Here is a 19,316-nt window from a genome sequence, read left to right on the forward strand (position 1 = left end):
CACACGGCTCCGCTCCGTACTCCTCGTACACGCGCGGCTCCGCTCCGTACACCTCGTACACACACGGCTCTGCTACATCCACACTGTAAACCCCTCCTGACCCCACACATAAACTTCAGCTCATCCAGCACCATGACAACCAGCACAGCAGAGTCCTGCATCCACTGAGGCCCCTGATCATGTGACCCCTGACTCCTCCCCTCCTGTGACCTCATCACAGGTCCTGTGCGCACAGAGCAGCCATATATGTGGTGGCGGCTCTGCAGGTGGAGGTATGTGGAGATTCCCCGTTATTCTCTATTATTTCTTCCTCTTCCTTCTGTGTCGCCTCCATACTCTGCAGCGCTGTACACACATTATTATCACCGTCCCCATCGGGCCTCACTCTCTCCTCTTTCTTCACACCTGTGCACATTTGCCGCCTTCTCCATCTGTGTAATGATGTTTTTCAGCCATTTTTAGGAATATTTAACCCCTTGGCATCGGGCGATTTAAAGTTTTTAGAACTAAATTCACTTTAAAATGCACTGAAAAAAGAGAAAACCCTTCATTAAAAGTGTGAATGAGCGGCGATGTGATCCTCCCGGTTGCTGCGATACCAAAATGAAGAAGAATTTATTATTATTTTTTGGTTAAAATAAAATTCTGAATTTGGGGAAGAAGGGGAAGGATTTATAATGTTTATTGTTTTTATATATATTTTATATTGTCAGTTATTCCCCATTCGGCCCCTGCGCATCCCCCTCCTCCATAGTGCTATAACCATCCATGGCGGCCTAGATCCAGGGGCTAGCTGGCACATTATAACCCGGGGTTACAAGCCCTAGCCCATGAGAAGTGGCCCGTCCCTAATGGCCACCATCCACATTGGACTATAGTCAGGTGAATGGATGGGATCCGCCAGCAGTCTAATGTGTATGGGCGCTTTCCTATTCTGATGAAGAAGACGATGTTGGAGAGAAAAGGATCTGAAGCTTTGGATTTCCGGAGGCCGATTCATTTGTTCTCAGGGAGATAAGCGAATGCGGGAGCAGCTCTCTCATAGAGGACACAGAAGCTCGAAGCAGAGACCAATGCTCTAGTGTATGGGGGAGTCAAGGAAGATAGATTTTGGATGTATCTGATGTGGATGGGGCCTTTATGTATTTTCCTTTGGCTGCCTTAAGGTATGTGCTGACGATCATTAAACACTGCGGATTGGACACAACACACTTGCGCTGCGTGCAGTCCACAGTGGCCAGATGTTACAGCATAGTGGATGGGATTTGTACAAATCCCATGCCCACTATGCGCTCCTGTGCTTCTGCGGCACACCCGCGGAGACCTGCAGTATGCTGCGTTCAAAGCGCTGCCAAAAAAGCACCGTGTGCACATACCTTTATAAAGGTAACTGAGTTATTAGGCTTTAAAGCAGCCACCATTAACCCCTTGACAAAATACGGCGTACTAGGTATGTCAAATGCTAGCTCTCTGACTTTAATGCAGGCTTGTAAGACAAGCCCGTGTCTTTGCTGGCAGATGATGGCTGTGATAATCAGCCATCATCTGACTCGCTGTTAAATGCCGCTGTTAATCTGTGACGGCGGAATTTACATCGCAGGATCAAGTCGCCTAAGAGGACTAAAGTTTTAAAAAATGTGCAAATAAAAAAATTATGTTCAAATCACACCCCTTTTCGCCTATTAACCCCTTTACAACCCAAGGTGGTTTGCACGTTAATGACCAGGCCAATTTTTACAATTCTGACCACTGTCACTTTATGAGGTAATTACTCTGGAACTCTTCAACGGATCCCGCTGATTCTGAGACTGTTTTTTTGTGACATATTGTACTTCATGATTGTGGCAAAATTTCTTCTATATCACTTGCGTTTATTTGTGAAAAAAACGGAAGTTTGTCGAAAATTTTCAAAATTTGAATTTTTATGCCCTTAAATCATAGAGATATGTGACGCGCCCCCTGGGCTGTGTGTGTGTGTGGATACCCGGAACCGGACCCGTTGCGGATGCTGGGGGTTGTAGTCCTTGCGTGGCGGGGACCCGATCCCGTGGCTTAGGTGGTCAACTGAAATGGCAGTCTAATTGTGTTGTTTTATGATATTTAAATGTCCGACTATGCCACCCATGGATTGCGGCCAGAGAGTACCGCCGCTGCAGGGCAGTCCGCTGAGGCTGGTATTGGGAATGCAGCAGAGAATAGTATAACTCCCCACGGGAGGAGTATAGCCTCAGGGCAGTGAATAGGGATGTTGGTGGTGATGGTGCGCGGGAGCAGCAGTAACCACACAGAGTCTGTATGCAATTCAGGGTCTTTACTGTTGGCGGTATTAAGGGACCTGTCCGGAATACAAGTTAACAATGGAGGCCTGGTCAGTCTGAGAGCAACTGGGAAATCCTGCTGGTCAGGGGGAGTTTGTAGCCCTACCGTGCTGACTTCACTCTTTCTTGGCTATCCCGCTGTAGTGTAGTGTTAGCCCACGTCTCTGAGTGTACCGTGTTGTTCTCACCCGTATGACTGGCGACTCGGGCCTTCCGTGCTTCTCACCCCTCCAGGGCAGTAGTGGTCCCTCTCGTGTAGCTGAGCCTCCGAGCTTCCTTGGGCCAAAGGACTTGAAGTCCCCTGCGTGGTGGTTTTCTGCTGCTGGGCTTATAACCCTCACAGCCTCGGACTCCAGTGTCCGGCTTAGTAAGTCTCTGGTCAGGACAAACTCTGCTAGTTCCCCTCCTGGCCTTGTGTTCCTCCTCTGCCTACAGGGACTCCTCAGCCTGCTGCTGACCTGTCCCTATCTGCAACCTTACTGGAACTTGGCTGGAACTAGACTCTCTAACCCCGCCCCAGATCCAGTTTATAAAGGGCAGGTTTCTCCCCTCCCTGGACTGAGGCAGGAGGTGCTGCATGCTAATTGTCCCCAACCAGGGAACCTCCCACCTGCTCTCAGACATGACATTGCTGTCACTGTGGCGACCAGACCTGGGGTGCTACATTCCCCTCTAGTGAAATTTAGTACTCCGGGACTAAACACATTTTGCAAAACACAACAGTTAACAACAATACAATAACATATATACAAGAAGTTTTCATCTTTTTAGGTCACGGCGCTCCCGTAACCAGGTGTCCTTGTCACCCAAGATGCTCTTTGAGGGACCCGTCCCAAACCCTCCACGTAGGCCCTTGGGTGGCTACAGGGCTTTGATGATCCGGAGTTGGACCACGTCTTCAGCCACCTCCACGGGTTTTGTGTTTTGTGGTCGTCTTCAAAAGAGGGCACCTTACCAGGTGCAACTATGTACACGGTACAGTTCCGGTTACTCGTTGTCCATAACCTGTTAGTCCATGAACCCTGTCGGGTAACTAGAAAAACATAATTAGTAACCAGGTAACACAGACATTAAACATTTTTAACTTTTGCAATATACAGGTAGACATATTACATTTTAAATTCTCCAGCGAGCGGGCATTTGACCCCTAGTGCTCCTGGTGGACCTACGTAACCCACTGTCTGATGGTACTCTATTCGTGTCCCCTGTTTCCACTCCCTGTGTACTGGGTGTGCTTGTGTCTGCACTAGAGGTGTTTGCAGATGTTACGGGTAGGTTGGGCAGCTTTCTGCGTATTCTTTGGCTCACCACGGGCATGGCAGGTTCACTACTAGCAGAGGGTTGATTCTCCTGAGCTGCTGGTATGTACTCTTCTGCCTCCGGGGCCACTTGCTCTTCCAGCACTACTTGCTCTTTTGCGGGCCCTTGAGGGGCTGGCTGGAGGAAGGTAAGGACGGGTACCACTATAGCATTGTTGATTTGTTTCCAGGACCGGGGAAATTCTCCGAGCACTGTACTGACCATTTCTTCCCTTTCCTCTGCGGGTTGAGGGCTATCCTGGTCTTCATCAGCACTTTGCAGCTGCTCGGGACACCTCTTCAGGTGGTCTCTGGAGACAGTGGCTGTGGTCTCTCCTCCATCCTTACTGATAACACACACTTATGGGTTTTCATGGCTCGAGGGCAGTACGGTGTATGGGTCTTTCTCCCACTGGTCATCCAACTTGTGGAGCCGTCTCTTCCTCTTCAAGACCTGCTTTCCAGGTGCCAGGGGAGCAGCAGGAGCATACTGGTTGTAATTCCTCTCTTGCCTCTCTCTTGCCTGAGACAGACTTCGCTCCACACTCTCCTGTACTTTCCGGTACTGCTGCTGTCGTTCTGTGTCCCAGTCTGCTTCTGGTGAGGTGTCCTCGGGTGTCAGGACTCCCATCTCCAGGTCAATTGGCAGCTTACCAGGTCTTGCTCTCATTAGGTAAGCCGGGGTGCAGTTGGTAGAACCCACTGGGATATGGTTATACAAGTCCACCAGATCCAGCAGTTTCTCCGGCCACAGGCTGCGATCCTCCAGGGGCAACGTATTGAGCAGGTCTATTACTACCTGGTTCATTTTCTCACACATCCCGTTGGTTTGGGGGTGGTAAGGCGTTGTCCTGATCTTCTTGCAGCCATAGAGGTTGCAGAATTCCTGGAAGACTTCAGCCTCTAACGCTGGACCTTGATCAGTCAACACTTGCTCTGGATACCCGTGTGGGCGGCAGAAATGCTGTTGAAAGGCTCTGGCGGCCGTCTGAGCTGTTAAGTCTTTGACAGGGACCACCACTAGGAACCGGGAGTAGTGATCTACGATTGTGAGGGCGTAGACGTATCGCGATCTGCTTGGAGCCAGCTTTACGTGGTCCAGGGCCACCAGCTCAAGGGGCTGCTTTGTGATGATGGGCTGCAGTGGAGTCTTCTGGCTTGCGCGATCCTTCCTCCTTAGGTTGCACGGGCCACAGGCTCTGCTCCATCTCTCGATAGCCCCTCTCATTACTACCCAGAAGAACCGCTCACGCAACAGGAACTCCAGCTTCTTCCATCCAAAGTGCCCTCCTCCGTCATGGTATGCTTCTAGGACCATAGCCGCATCCCGCCTTGGGGCCACTACCTGCCAGATCAGCTCATGTGTTCGAGAGTTGACGGTTCTGCGGCACAGCCTCCCCTCATAGAGAAACAGCTTGCTCCTCTCTTTCCACAGCTGTTTGGCCTCTTTTGGTGCATCTGGATCAAGGTGCGCATCAGCCTGGGTCAGCATCTCTTTTACCAGGCGGACTGCGGGGTCACTATCTTGTGTCTCTGCCCAGCCATGGTGGGGTAAGGGATTGAACGTAGCGGTGGCAGAGCACCTCTCCTTTACACAGTGGGAACACTGGGTGATCCCATGACGGTGGAATGCAGGGAGTTCAATTTCTTCCAGTTCTTCTGGATCCTCTGCCCCGTCCTGCAAGTGAGGCATTCTGGACAATGCATCTGCGTTGGCATTTGTGCGCCCTGTCCGGTATTTGATGGTAAATTCATAATTGGACAGCCAGGCCATCCATCTCTGCTCTAGGGCACCAAGTCTTGCAGTGTCCAGATGTGTCAACGAGTTGTTGTCCATATACACAGTGAACGTAGAAGAAGCCAGGTAATGCTTGAAGCGTTTGGTGACTGCCCACACCACTGCCAGGAACTCTAGCTTGAAGGAGCTATAATTCTCAGGGTTTCTCTCTGTGGGTCTCAGCTTCCTGCTAGCATCAGCAATTACCCGTTATCTGCCCTGCTGGATCTGGGACAGTACAGCTCCTAGCCCCACGTTACTGGCGTCGGTGTGGAGGATAAAAGGCTGGCCGTAATCAGGGTAGGCCAGGATCTCATCCCCCGTGAGTACCATCTTCAGCTGGCGGAAAGACGACTCCTCCAGCTTGTCCCACTTAAAGGGCGGCTTCTGACGTTTATTCCTTGACTGACCTAACAGGAGGTCCTGCATAAGAGCTGCCATTTTGGTGAATCCGGAGATTAATCTTCAGTAGGAGCCTACCAACCCGAGGAACTGCCGCACTTCCTTTACGCTGGAGGGTCTTGGCCAGTCCTTTATCACCGTGATCTTGTCAGGGTCTGGGGCTACTCCGTCAGCACTCACCACATGTCCCAGATACTGTACTTTTGGCTTCAGTAGATGACACTTGGAGGGTTTCACCTTTAGGCCGAAGCCTGCCAGGGCATCGAACACCTCTGCCAGGTGCTTTAGATGGTCCTCATAGGTCTTGGAATACACGATGACATCGTCCAGGTAGAGTAGGACCATCTCAAAATTTCTGTGCCCCAGACAACACTCCATCAGCCTCGGGAAGGTCCCTGGTGCGTTGCAGAGTCCGAACGGCATACAGTTGAATTCACTGAGATCCATCGGGGTGGTGAAGGCGGTCTTCTCCTTGTCTGACTCTGCTACAGGAACCTGCCAGTACCAGCTAGTGAGATCCAAAGTAGAGAAGAAGTTAGAAGATTTTAATGCAGCCAAAGACTCCTCTATCGTAGGTAACGGGTATGCATCTTTAGTATATACCACAACGGTCAAAGTATAAATTCCCAATGATATAATAGAAACATAAAAACTGCCACTAAATAAGTGCAGCTTCAACAGGAAAACATAAAACTCATGGCTTAAAAATATAATTTTTATTTAGATATGCAAAATAAAAACTGACAAGAATAAAAAAATGGTAAAAAAGCAGGAACCCTTGAGTTCCCTACATATCAGCTCGCTCAAACGTGCGATAATTGCACTAAATCCAATAATTGGGTATAAAAATATCCCCCTGCAAGTAATTACCAAAAGCAGTATAAGCCCAAGTGCCAAAAATAGCAATAGTTAGGTCCCATTAAATATATAAGGTGCTGGTGCATGTAGAGAATGATCCTAACTTCTATAAGCAAGTAATAAGATAAAAATAGACCAGGTAGTATGTCTTAGTGCTTTCCAAGGGAAAGATAGTAGTGTATATATAGATACAAGTGTATATAAAGATCCAAAGGTAAAGGTATATTACTTACAAAAAGAGAGAGCTTGTAGGGAACCAACCCTATGAATCTTTGTGTGTTATTCTGTTGACATTTATATAATCTACACTCATCCTCATCGTGCCATCTTTCTTTTTTACAAGAACTAGAGGAGCTGCCCAGGGGCTACAGCTATCCCTGATCACCCCAGCCTCCTTCATTTCTCGCAACATACCCTTGGCATTCTGATAGTGTGCAGGGGGTACAGGCTGGTATCTTTCTTTTATGGGTGGATGGTCTCCTGTGGGGATTTGGTGTTCTACCCCCTTTACTTGCCCAAAGTCTAGCGAGTGTTTACTAAAGACTCTTTCGTACTCCTGAACCACCCGGTAGACTCCCTGTTTTTGGTGTGAGGGAGTGGAGTCGGTGCCCACATGCAGTTTCTGACACCAGTCCTCCATTTGTTTCTTGGAGCCGTTACCCTCCTCTGGTTGAGATAGAGGCAAGGGTTCCACGGCCTTTACAGAGTTCTGGTTAATGGTGAACAATTTGGATAGAGTGGCATACCGGGGCAAGTGTACTTCTCTTTCCCCAATATTTAGGATGCGGACCGGTACCCTCCCATGGCGGACATCAACCACCCCCCGTGCTGTCAAAATGGTGGGCCTACTGTCTGAGTAAACGGGTTCTACCATAGCTTGGTAGTCTCTACCTCTTAACCCGATTGCAGTCCGGCACCAGATCATCATTTCACTTTTTGGGGGCATGGCGATAGGGAATGGGTCACTCATCCTAACGCTACCAATCTCACCACCAGACAGTTCTACCTGTTGCCACTTCATCAGGGCTCTGATCTCTTTGTAAGACACGCTGCTGGCTGGAGCTGGCATTCATTGCAACCTGCTGTAACATAACAATTATCTCTGAAAGACAATTTTCAATAACGTTAGTACCCAAGGTTATTTTAGGGTGACTTTCACGACGGTCAATGTCCACAGTAATCAGTCCCTGCGCCGGCAGTTCAACTTTACCAATTTTGATGGTCACCTCCTTGAACCCCACCTGCGGCACGGGCTGACCATTGCTAACGGTGATGCTTAAGTTATTATCTGGGTAGCGGGTAATATCCGTCTCATCCCAGTACCGCTTGAAAAGTACATAGGGGATGGTGGTTACCTGTGACCCGGTGTCCAACAGGGCACTCATGGGAATGCCATCCAGTACCACAGGCAAGACCGCTCGTCCCCCCACGTACTTGTCACGCCAGTTTGACGGGCCTGATGATCTTAAGCCTGGGGGTTGGCCCTCTGCCCCAGGTTGGGCCCGTTTAAATTACAGTACCTCGCAATATGTCCTGGCTGGCTGCAGCGTCGGCAGATTGGTTGTCCATCCTGGTCGTAGCGGTCCGTTGGCTTCCCTCTGGATGGTGGGATCCTCTTCTGTCGGCGCCACGGGACGTCCTCTGGACTCGTAGCCAGCTGGATCCTTCCTGGAGAGCATACCTGCAACGACTGCACAGTCCTGGTTAGTGCGGCAACGCTTTTGGTCAGTTCTTGGACCTAATGGTGCAAGTCTGCAGCCGGGTTTTTGCCCAAAGCCTGTGCATCAGCTCCCACAGGCTCTGCAGACAAGGGCGCCGCCTCCTGGTGATAGGTGATAGCAGGGCGTCTATGGGTCACAGCGCCACCTGGTGCCGGTTCTCGGAGCACCCGGATGGCCCTGTCTTTGAACTGTGCAAAGTCTAACTCAGGGTTCTGCAGGGCCATTAGGCGTAACTGGGTTCGGTGGGCGCTGCACAGCAGACCCTCAATGAATTGTTCAGTCAGCAGTTTATCTGCATTCCGCACACTGTCAGGGTCTGCCTGCTTAATGGCTCTCAGGGCCTCTTGCAAATTCAAAGCATAGTCTCTTATACTGTCTTGGGCCCGCTGCTTGCACCCATAAAATCTCATTTTGATCTCTGCTGAGGTGCGGGTATCAAAAGTGTCCTTTAGACGGGCTAAAATCCCCTTCACGGTCCCCTTGTCCCTGACTGACCAGGACTTTACTTCTCTTTCGGCCGCGCTGGTTAACTGGCCTATTAGTATGGTCACTTTTTTTGTTCTTCCATCAGGGGGTATACCTTGAATAGGCTATACAGTCTCTCTTTAAAGTCGCTCAGGGTATGCGACTCCCCTGAGTACTGGGGCAACCAGGCCGCTCTGGGGATATAAGGCATCATGAACGGCATTACTGCGGCAGCGGCCGAGCTGGCGGTGACAGTTCCCTCCGCTTCCGTCATCCTCTTCCCCCCCCTAGTCAACCATGGCCTACCTTCCGTTGTTTTTCTTCTGTAGGCCGCGGCTCCGCAGGTGACCGTTGGGGTTCAGGACCTTGCGTCGCGTCTTGGTGACGTCAGCGTCTGCTCGGCTCCTTTCAGGACCTTGCGCAGCATCCGTGCGTAAGGCGGGGCTCCAGTTCTCGCGCGCTTTCGTCGTCCACGCCCCTCTTTTTCCCGCGCGGCGTCCCAGAGATGGCGCCCGATGGCGGGAAAATGGCTGCAGATGACGGGAAACAGCTACGGATGGCGGGAAACTCCACCAAGGTAAGTTTTACAGTCTTTCTTCAGGCACTCAGTACCCGTTGGTGGCGGGCACGAAATCCTGCCGACTACGCCAAAAGTTGACGCGCCCCCTAGGCCGTGTGTGTGTGTGGGGATACCCGGAACCGGACCCCTTGCGGATGCTGGGGGTTGTAGTCCTTGCGTGGTGGGGACCCGATCTTGTGGCTCAGGGTGGTCAACTGAAATGGCAGTATAATTGTGTGGTTTTATGATATTTAAATGTCCGACTACGCCAACCGTGGATTGCGGTCAGAGAGTACCGCCGCTGCAGGGCAGACCGCTGAGGCTGGTATTGGGAATGCAGCAGAGAATAGTATAACTCCCCATGGGAGGAGTATAGCCTCAGGGCAGTGAATAGGGATGTTGGTGGTGATGGTGCGCTGGAGCAGCAGTAACCACACGGAGTCTGTATGCAATTCAGGGTCTTTACTGTTGGTGGTATTAAGGGACCTGTCCGGAATACAAGTTAACAATGGAGGCCTGGTCAGTCTGAGAGCAACTGGGAAATCCTGCTGGTCAGGGGGGAGTTTGTAGGCCTACCGTGCTGACTTCACTCTTTCTTGGCTATCCCGCTGTAGTGTGGTGGTAGCCCACGTCTCTGAGTGTACCGTGTTCTCACCCGTATGACTGGCGACTCGGGCCTTCCGTGCTTCTCACCCCTCCAGGGCAGTAGTGGTCCCTCTCGTGTAGCTGAGCCTCCGAGCTTCCTTGGGCCAAAGGACTTGAAGTCCCCTGCGTGGTGGTTTTCTGCTGCTGGGCTTATAATCCTTACAGCCTCGGACTCCAGTGTCCGGCTTAGTAAGTCTCTGGTCAGGACGAACTCTGCTAGTTCCCCTCCTGGCCTCGTGTTCCTCCTCTGCCTACAGGGACTCCTCAGCCTGCTGCTGACCTGTCCCTATCTGCAACCTTACTGGAACTTGGCTGGAACTAGACTCTCTAACCCCGCCCCAGATCCAGTTTATAAAGGGCAGATTTCTCCCCTCCCTGGACTGAGGCAGGAGGTGCTGCATGCTAATTGTCCCCAACCAGGGAACCTCCCACCTGCTCTCAGACATGACATTGCTGTCACTGTGGCGACCAGACCTGGGGTGCCACATATGTCACACAAAATAGTTAATAAATAACATTTCCCACATGTCTACTTTACATCAGCACAATTTTGGAACCAAATTTTTTTTAATTGGGGAACTATAAGGGTTAAAAGTTGACCAGCGATTTCTCATTTTTCCAACAAAATTTACAAAACCATTTTTTTAGGGACCACATCATATTTAAAGTCACTTTGAGGGGTCTTTATAACAGAAAATACCCAAAAGTGACACCATTCTAAAAACTGCACCCCCTCAAGCTGCTCAAAACCACATTCAAGAACTTTATTAACCCTTCAGGTGCTTCACAGGAATTTTAGGAATGTGGAAGAAAAAAAATTAACATTTAACTTTTTTCACAAAAATGTTACTTTAGACCCAATTTTTTTTATTTTCGCAGAGGTAACAGGAAAAAATGGACCCCAAAATTTATTGTGCAATTTCTCCTGAGTAAGCAGATACCCTATATGTGGGGGAAAACCACTGTTTGGGCGCACGGCAGGGTTCGGAAGGGAAGGAGCGCCATTTGACTTTTTGAATGTAAAATTTGCTTGATTAATTAGCGGATGCCATGTTGCTTTTTGGGAGCCCCTGATGTACCTAAACAGTGGAAACCCCCCACAAGTGACACCATTTTGGAAACTAGACCCCTTAGGAAACTTATCTAGATGTGTGGTGAGCACCTTGAACCCCCAAGTCCTTTACAGTAGTTTATAACATTGAGCCGTAAAAATAAAATTTTCACATTTTTCCCACAAAAATGTTTTTCAGCCCCCACTTTTGCATTTTCATAAGGGTAACAGGAGAAATTGCACTATGCAGTTTGTTGTGCAATTTCTCCTGAGTTAGCAGATACCCCATATATGGGGGAAAACCACTGTTTGGGCGCACGGCAGGGTTCGGAAGGGAGGGAGCGCCATTTGACATTTTGATTGTAAAATTTGCTTGAATAATTAGCGGATGTGCCCCTGCTGTGCCTAAACAGTGGAAACCCCCCCCACAAGTGACACCATTTTGGAAACTAGACCCCTCAGGGAACTTATCTAGATGTGTGGTGAGCACCTTGAACCCCCAAGTCCTTTACAGAAGTTTATAACATGGAGCCGTGAAAATAAAAAAAATCAAACTTTTTCCACACAAATGATGTTTTAGCCCCAATTTTTTTATTTTCACAAGGGTAAGAGGAGAAAATGGACCCCAAAAACTTTTGTGCAATTTCTCCTGAGTACGCCAATACCCTATATGTGGGGAAAATACAGTGTTTGGGCGCACGGCAGAGTTCAGAAGGGAAGGAGCACTGTGTGACTTTTTGAACGCAAAATCGTCTGGAATCGAGAACGGGCGCCATGTCGCATTTGGAGAGCCCCTGATGTGCCTAAATAGTTGAAACCCCCCACAAGTGACCCCATTTTGGAAACTACACCCCTCAAGGATTTTATCAAGGGGTATAGTGAACATTTTGAACCCAGAGGTACGACACAGAATTTGATGACATTAGGTTATCTTATTGAATAAGTGGTCATCAGTCTTGAGCGCAAGTGCTCGCTACTTGAGTTTGCATCGGGTACTCAGGTATGCACCATGTATCACAGGTGCTCAAGTGAAATGCTCGATTCCCCGCCCGCATGTTTCACAGTTATTAGACACCCCAAAAAAAACATGCGGGGATTGCTCGTGCATGGCAGGCAATCCCCGCAAGGTTTTTTTTGGCCGTGAAGCATATGGGGCGGAGACTCGAGCACCCGCGATTCTCAATGCATACCCGAGCACCCGATGCAAACTCAAGTAGCGAGCACTTGCGTTCAACACTAGTTGCCATATCGTCATCTTTTTTTTTTCAAAAGTAAAAAAAACAAAAAAAACAACCCTAACCCTACCCTAGCCCAACCCTAACCCCAAACCCAGCCCTAGCGTTTATTTTTTACGCCATTCCTAGTGCGGTATAAGTGATTAGACGACCTTATTCTTCGGGTCGGTGCGACTACAGAGATACCAGAATGATATCAGGTTTTTATGATTGACAGCTGTCACACACTACAAGACACATATTTTGTAAAATCTAGTTTTTGCATCGCCATATTTTGAGAGCTATAATTTCTCCATATTTTGGCCGACAGAGTCATGTGGCGGCTTGTTTTTTACGGGATGAGTTGACGTTTTTATTGGTGCCATTTTCAGACACGTGACATTTTTTGATCGCTTTCTATTCCAGCTTTTGGGAGGCAGAATAAACAAAAACCAACAATTCAGGAATAGTTTTTTTTTTTACGTTTTTTTATTCTACTCCGCGTGTGGTAAAATTGATAAGGCAGCTTTATTCTTTGGGTCAGTACGTTTACAGCGGTACCACATTTATATTGTTTTTCTATGTTTTGGCTCTTTTACACAATAAAAGCTATTTTATAGAAAAAAATATTTTTTTGCATCGCTTTATTCTGAGAGCTATAACTTTTTGATTTTTCGAATGATGGAGCTGTATGGCGGCTTGTTTTTTGCAGGACAAGGTGATGTTTTCAGCGGTACCATTTTTATTTATATTCGTCTTTTTGATCGCGTGTTATTCCATTTTTTGTTTGGCGTTATGATGATAAAGCATTGTTTTTTGCTTCGTTTTTTTTTTGTTTGTTTTACCGTGTTCACTGAAGGGGTTACTCATAATAATATTAATAGATGGATACATTATATTTTTATTTTTGGTGGATTATTTTTATTTTTTTTTTAAATATTTTTACAATTTTTTTTTCACTTTCTGAGAGTTTTTTTTCTTTTTTACTTTGTCCCACTATGGGACTTTTACTTTTTTTATTCTGATAGCCTGCATAGCACAGGAATGCAGCACTATCCCTGTGCCATGCAGGCAGTCAGCGCTGCACAGTGAGAAGATTGTTTGATCATGCACTGAACATGACCAAAAAATCTTCCTGCTGTCTGGTGACCCGGATGTTGTCACGACATCGGGTCGTCATGGCAACACCCGGGAAGCCGCGGCAGACAACGCTGGAGGCCGGAAGAGGAGGTGAGTATTGCGATCACCTCCCCTTAGCCACCGCAATGCTGCGATCGCCTTCGATCGCAGCATTGCGGGGGTTAATGTGCCGGGAGCGGTGCGGGACCGCTCCCTGCACATAGTACCGGGTGTCAGTTGTGACAATCAGCTGACACCTGGCGGCGATCGCGCCTGCACAGCCTGTGTGCGCGCGCGATCACGATGACGTACTAATACAAGTGAGGCTCTTAAGTCCCAGGGAACAGACGCGTATTAGTACATCATGGGCTTTAAAGGGGTTAAAAATTAGGAAATAAAAATAATACACTTTTTTTCTTTTCACAAATTTCTGAATTTTTTTCACCACTTAAATAAAACAACAACTGTGCGTGTTTGGTATCTGCATAATCGTACTGACCCGGAAAATCATGCTTTCAGGTTATTTTTACCATAAAATGGACGCTCTAAAAAAAAAAAAATTGTGCTCTTTTTACTATTTCCCCACACTTGGAATTTTTTTCCCACTGTCCAGTATCACATGATAAAATGGATGGCGTCATTCAAAAGTACAACTCGTCCCACAAAAACCAAGCCCTCAATTATGTGGATGGAAAAATGGCTCTTGGAATAAGGGGAGGAAAAATCAGAAAGGTGAAAAAGGAAAGTTGCCTGGTCCTTAAAAAGTTAAAGAAGGAGCAGGGGTTTTGTGTTCATGTTTGGATTGTATCTGTAATGTAATCTCAAACCCATGATTGAACAGACTATACAGATATGGTAAAAAAAAAACCTACTGAATAAATAGGATATGAAAGCCAAGCGTACTACATAGCTACAGTACCAGAACCAAGCTTACTACATAGCTACAGTACCAGAACCAAGCTTAAAGCGCACTTGTCAGCAGGATTGTGTTCAGTAAACCACAAACATTGTCAGGTGGGAGACATTAAACTGATTAAAATGATACCTTGGTTGATTAAATCCGTCCTCTGGTTCTTGTGTAATCTTTACTTTCAGTTTGAAGATAATGATATGCTCGTGCTTCAAGGCGGCCTGTGGGGTGGGGTCTATCTGGTGCTCTTCTTATATATTCATCTGTATGCTTTTATGACAGCTCACTGACCTGTCTCCTATTTTACATAATACATCTAGTAGTATGGAGCTAGGTAAAATAGGAGGCAGGTCAGTGAGATGTCATAAGAGCATACAGATGAATATATATACACCAGAGCATACAGATGAATATATATACACCAGAATATGTGAGTACCAGAGAGAGCCCACCTCACAGGCTTCCCCGAAGCACGAGCATATTATTTTCTCCAAACTGAAAGTAAAGATTAAATCCGTCCTGTGGTTCTTGTGTAATCAACCACTGTATCATTTTAATCAGTGTAACTTAGCCCACCTGTCAATGTTTGTGGTTTACTGAGCAAAATCCTGCTGACAGGTGCACTTTAATACACAGCTACAGTACAAGAACCAAGCTTACTACACGGCTACAGGAACAAAACCAACCTTACTACATAGATACAGGAACAGAACCAAGCCTATTAGAAGCAGACTGTAACAGAACCTAGATTACTGTTGATATACATTTACAAAAAGGTTACTGTGTATATACAATATATATATGATCAGAGAAAACTTACTGCATAGAAATAATAACATCCATACGCACTATGTACAGTAGATACAGTAACACAATTAAGACTGCTACACACGTGGTCAAAATTGTTGGTACCCCTTGTTTAATGAAAGAAAAACCCACAATGGTCATAGAAATAACTTGCATCTGACAAAAGTAATAATAAATTAAAAATCTATGAAAATGAAGAAATGAAAGTCAGACATTGCTTTTCAACCCTGCTTCCACAGAATTTTTAAAAAAAATTAAGTCCTGAAATAGGCCTGGACAGAAATGATGGTACTCTTAACTTAATATTTTGTTGAACAACCTTTTGAGGCAGTCACTGCAATCAAACGATTCCTGTACCTGTCAATGAGACGTCTGCACCTCTCGACAGGTATTTTGGCCACTCCTCATGAGCAAACTGCTCCAGTTGTCTCGTGTTTGAAGGTTGCCTTTTCCAGACGGCATGTTTCAGCTCTTTCCAAAGATTCTCAATAGGATTTAGATCAGGGCTCGTAGAAGACCAATTCAGAATAGTCCAATGTTTTCTTCTTAGCCATTCTTGGGTGTTTATAGCTGTGTTTTGGGTCATTATCCTGTTGCAAGACCAATGACCTGTGACTGAGACCAAGCTTTCTGACACTGAGCAGCACATTTCTCTCTAGAATCCCTTGATAGTCTTGAGATTTCATTGTACCCTGCACAAATTCAAGACACCCTGTGCCAGATGCAGCAAAGCAGCCCAAGAACATAAATGAGCCTCCTCCATGTTTCACAGTAGGGACAGTGTTCTTTTCTTGATATGCTTTATTTTTCCATCTGTGAACATAGAGCTGATGTGCCTTGCCAAAAACTTCAATTTTTGTCTCATCTGTCCATAGGACATTCTCCCTGAAGCCTTGTGGCTTGTCAACATGTAGTTTGGCAACTTCCAGTCTGGCTTTATGATTTTTTTTTCAACAATGGTGTTCTCCTTTGTCGTCTCCCATGAAGTCCACTTTGGATCAAACGACGGATAGTGCGATCTGACACTGATGTTCCTTGAGCTTTAAGTTCACCTTTAATCTCTTTAAAAGTTATCCTGGGCTCTTTTGTTACCATTCGTATTATCCGTCTCTTTGATTTGTCATAAATTTTCCTCCTGCGGCCACGTCCAGGGAGGTTGGCTACAGTCCCATGGATCTTAAATTTCTGAATAATATGTGCAACTGTAGTCACAGGAACATAAAGCTGCTTGGAGATGGTCTCATAACCTTTACCTTTAACATGCTTGTCTATAATTTTCTTTCTAATCTCCTGAGACAACTCTTTCCTTTGCTTCCTCTGGTCCATGTTGAGTGTGGTACACACCATGTGACCAAACAGCACAGTGAGTATCTGTAGCCCTATATACAGGCCCACTGACTGATTACAAGATTGTAGACTCCTGTGATGCTAATTAGTGGACACAACTTGATTTAACATGTCCCTTTTGTCACATTATTTTCAGGGGTACCATCATTTCTGTCCAGGCCTATTTCATGAGTTTAATTTTTTTTAAATTCTGTGGAAGCAGGGTTGAAAAGCAATGTCTGACTTTCATTTGTTCATTTTCATCGATTTTTAATTTATTATTACTTTTGTCAGATTCAAGTTATTTCTGTGACCATTGTGGGTTTTTCTTTCATTAAACGAGGGGTACCAATAATTTTGACCACGTGTGTATATTGACACCACAACAATTATAGAATACAAAGCTCGTGGCTTGGAAACTGCTGTTCTCATAATTGTGCTGCATTCAAGCAGCATTGTGATTATATCAATAGTGAACATTACACGACGGTCATATAGTAAAGTCCCCACACACCAATTATTTTTTTAATTCACCTAAAAAAACTGATAGGTAGTGTGTACATAAGTCTTTGAATCATAATGGGGATTATTTGGGAAGCCTGGGGAACCTGACATGATGGAGAGGAGATGAGTTTAATGACAAACATATGAAAACATCATGTCGGCATAACCTGCTTTTTCTTACATCATAAGACACAATCATATCCACGTCATTGTTTTTTTCCTTTAAAAAAATATACCATATAAACAGCACGTAATTGACAAAGTTGTATCCTTTTTTTGTAGTAGACACATAAATATATAAAAAGCACATATACTGTATGTGCAGACCTTATCATACACTGCTCAAAAAAATAAAGGGAACACTCAAATAACACATCCTAGATCTGAATGAATGAAATATTCTCATTGAATACTTTGTTCTGTACAAAGTTGAATGTGCTGACAACAAAATCACATAAAAATCATCAATGGAAATCAAATTTATTAAAAAATGGAGGCCTGGATTTGGAGTCACCCCCAAAATTAAAGTGAACAAACACACTACAAGCTGATCCAACTTTGATGTAATGTCCTTAAGTCAAAATGAAGCTCAGCATTGTGTGTGGCCTCCACGTGCCTGTATGACCTCCCTACAACGCCTGGGCATGCTCCTGATGAGGTTGCTGATGGTCTCCTGTGGGATCTCCTCCCAGACCTGGACTAAAGCATCCGCCAACTCCTGGACAGTCTGTGGTGCAACATGACGTTGGTGGATGGAGCGAGACATAATGTCCTAGATATGCTCAATTGGATTCAGGTCTGGGGAACGGGCGGGCCAGTCCATGGCTTCAATGCCTTCATCTTGCAGGAAGTGCTGACACACTCCAGCCACATGAGGTCTGTCATTGTCCTGCATTAGGAGGAACCCAGGGCCAACCGCACCAGCATATGGTCTTACAAGGGGTCTGAGGATCTCATCTCGGTACCTAATGGCAGTCAGGCTACCTCTGGCGAGCACACGGAGGGCTGTGCGGCCCTCCAAAGAAATGCCACTCCACACCATTACTGACCCACTGCCAAACCGGTCATGCTGAAGGATGTTGCAGGCAGCAGATCGCTCTCCACGGCGTCTCCAGACTCTGTCACGTCTGTCACATGTGCTCAGTGTGAACCTGCTTTCATCTGTGAAGAGTACAGGGCGCCAGTGGCAACTTTGCCAATCCTGGTGTTCTGTGGCAAATGCCAAGTGTCCTGCACGGTGTTGGGCTGTGAGCACAACCCCCATCTGTGGACGACGGGCCCTCATACCACCCTCATGGAGTCAGTTTCTAACCGTTTGTGCAGACACATGCACATTTGTGGCCTGCTGGAGGTCATTTTGCAGGGCTCTGGCAGTGCTCCTCCTGTTTCTCCTTGCACAAAGGCAGAGGTAGCGGTCCTGCTGCTGGGCTGTTGCCCTCCTACGGCCCCCTCCACGTCTCCTGGTGTACTGACCTGTCTCCTGGTAGCGCCTCTGGACACTACGCTGACATCCATCCTGGATGAGCTGCACTACCTGAGCAACTTCTGTGGGTTGTAGAGTCCGTCTCATGCTACCACAAGTGTGAAAGCACAACCAACATTCAAAAGTGCACAAAACATCAGCCAGAAAGCATTGGTACTGAGATGTGGTCTGTGGTCCCCACCTGCAGAACCACTCCTTTATTGAGAGTGTCTTGATAATTGCCAATAATTTCCATCTATTGTCTATTCCATTTGCACAACAGCATGTGAAATTGATTGTCAATCAGTGTTGCTTCCTAAGTGGACAGTTTGATTTCACAGAAGTTTGATTCACTTGGAGTTATATTCTGTTGTTTAAGTGTTCCCTTTATTTTTTTGAGCAGTGTACATACACCCACATATAGACAGGCTTACAGTATATGTAACCACACAGAGGGTCAGCTCTTGTGAGGGAGCCAACAGGCAGATGCCTCCTTGCCCAGGCAAGCCCTGCGGTAATAGTAATACACCCGCCTCCCCCAATTGCCATAGACAATAATAATGCTCAACTTTGTTCCCCTCCAAAGTTATTGTGCTCAATAATACTAAAGGTTCATTTAGACGTCTGTGCAATGTATGGACTGGCCGTGGGTCTCCTGACCTGGGCATGACGACTTCATAGAAGTTTATGTAGCTCCATGGTGAAGTCCTGGAGATAAGAAACAGGGAAGGGTCGATGGAATCTTCCCACCTGGTGGAGTTGAGCCGGTCAGGCACAATTGTGATGAGAGAAGTAGCACAATGATATTCCTCGTATAGACTGCTTCTCCACTGTTCAAGTTGATAGAAGGAGGCAAAAAAATGAGGTAAAAAAAGCTTTA

The 19,316-nt window shown here is 46.7% G+C and overlaps 1 protein-coding gene across 2 annotated transcripts in view; it reads left to right on the forward strand.

Moving 5' to 3' along the window:
• The first annotated feature begins 207 nt into the window (after positions 1–207).
• LOC141271751 (uncharacterized) overlaps positions 208–19,316 on the forward strand; it is a 32,497-nt gene continuing 13,388 nt past the window's right edge. Inside the window, exon 1 of one of the 2 annotated variants that reach the window (XM_073681852.1) lies at positions 208–272. The gene's annotated coding sequence lies outside the window, so the exon portion shown is untranslated. The remainder of the gene's footprint in view (positions 273–19,316) is intronic. The other variant, XM_073681855.1, reaches the window with a different exon arrangement.

Source organism: Phyllobates terribilis, unplaced genomic scaffold, assembly GCF_046119375.1.
Source record: "Phyllobates terribilis strain yellow unplaced genomic scaffold, ASM4611937v1 Scaffold_5__5_contigs__length_657084704, whole genome shotgun sequence".
NCBI classification, from domain to species: Eukaryota; Metazoa; Chordata; class Amphibia; order Anura; family Dendrobatidae; genus Phyllobates; species Phyllobates terribilis.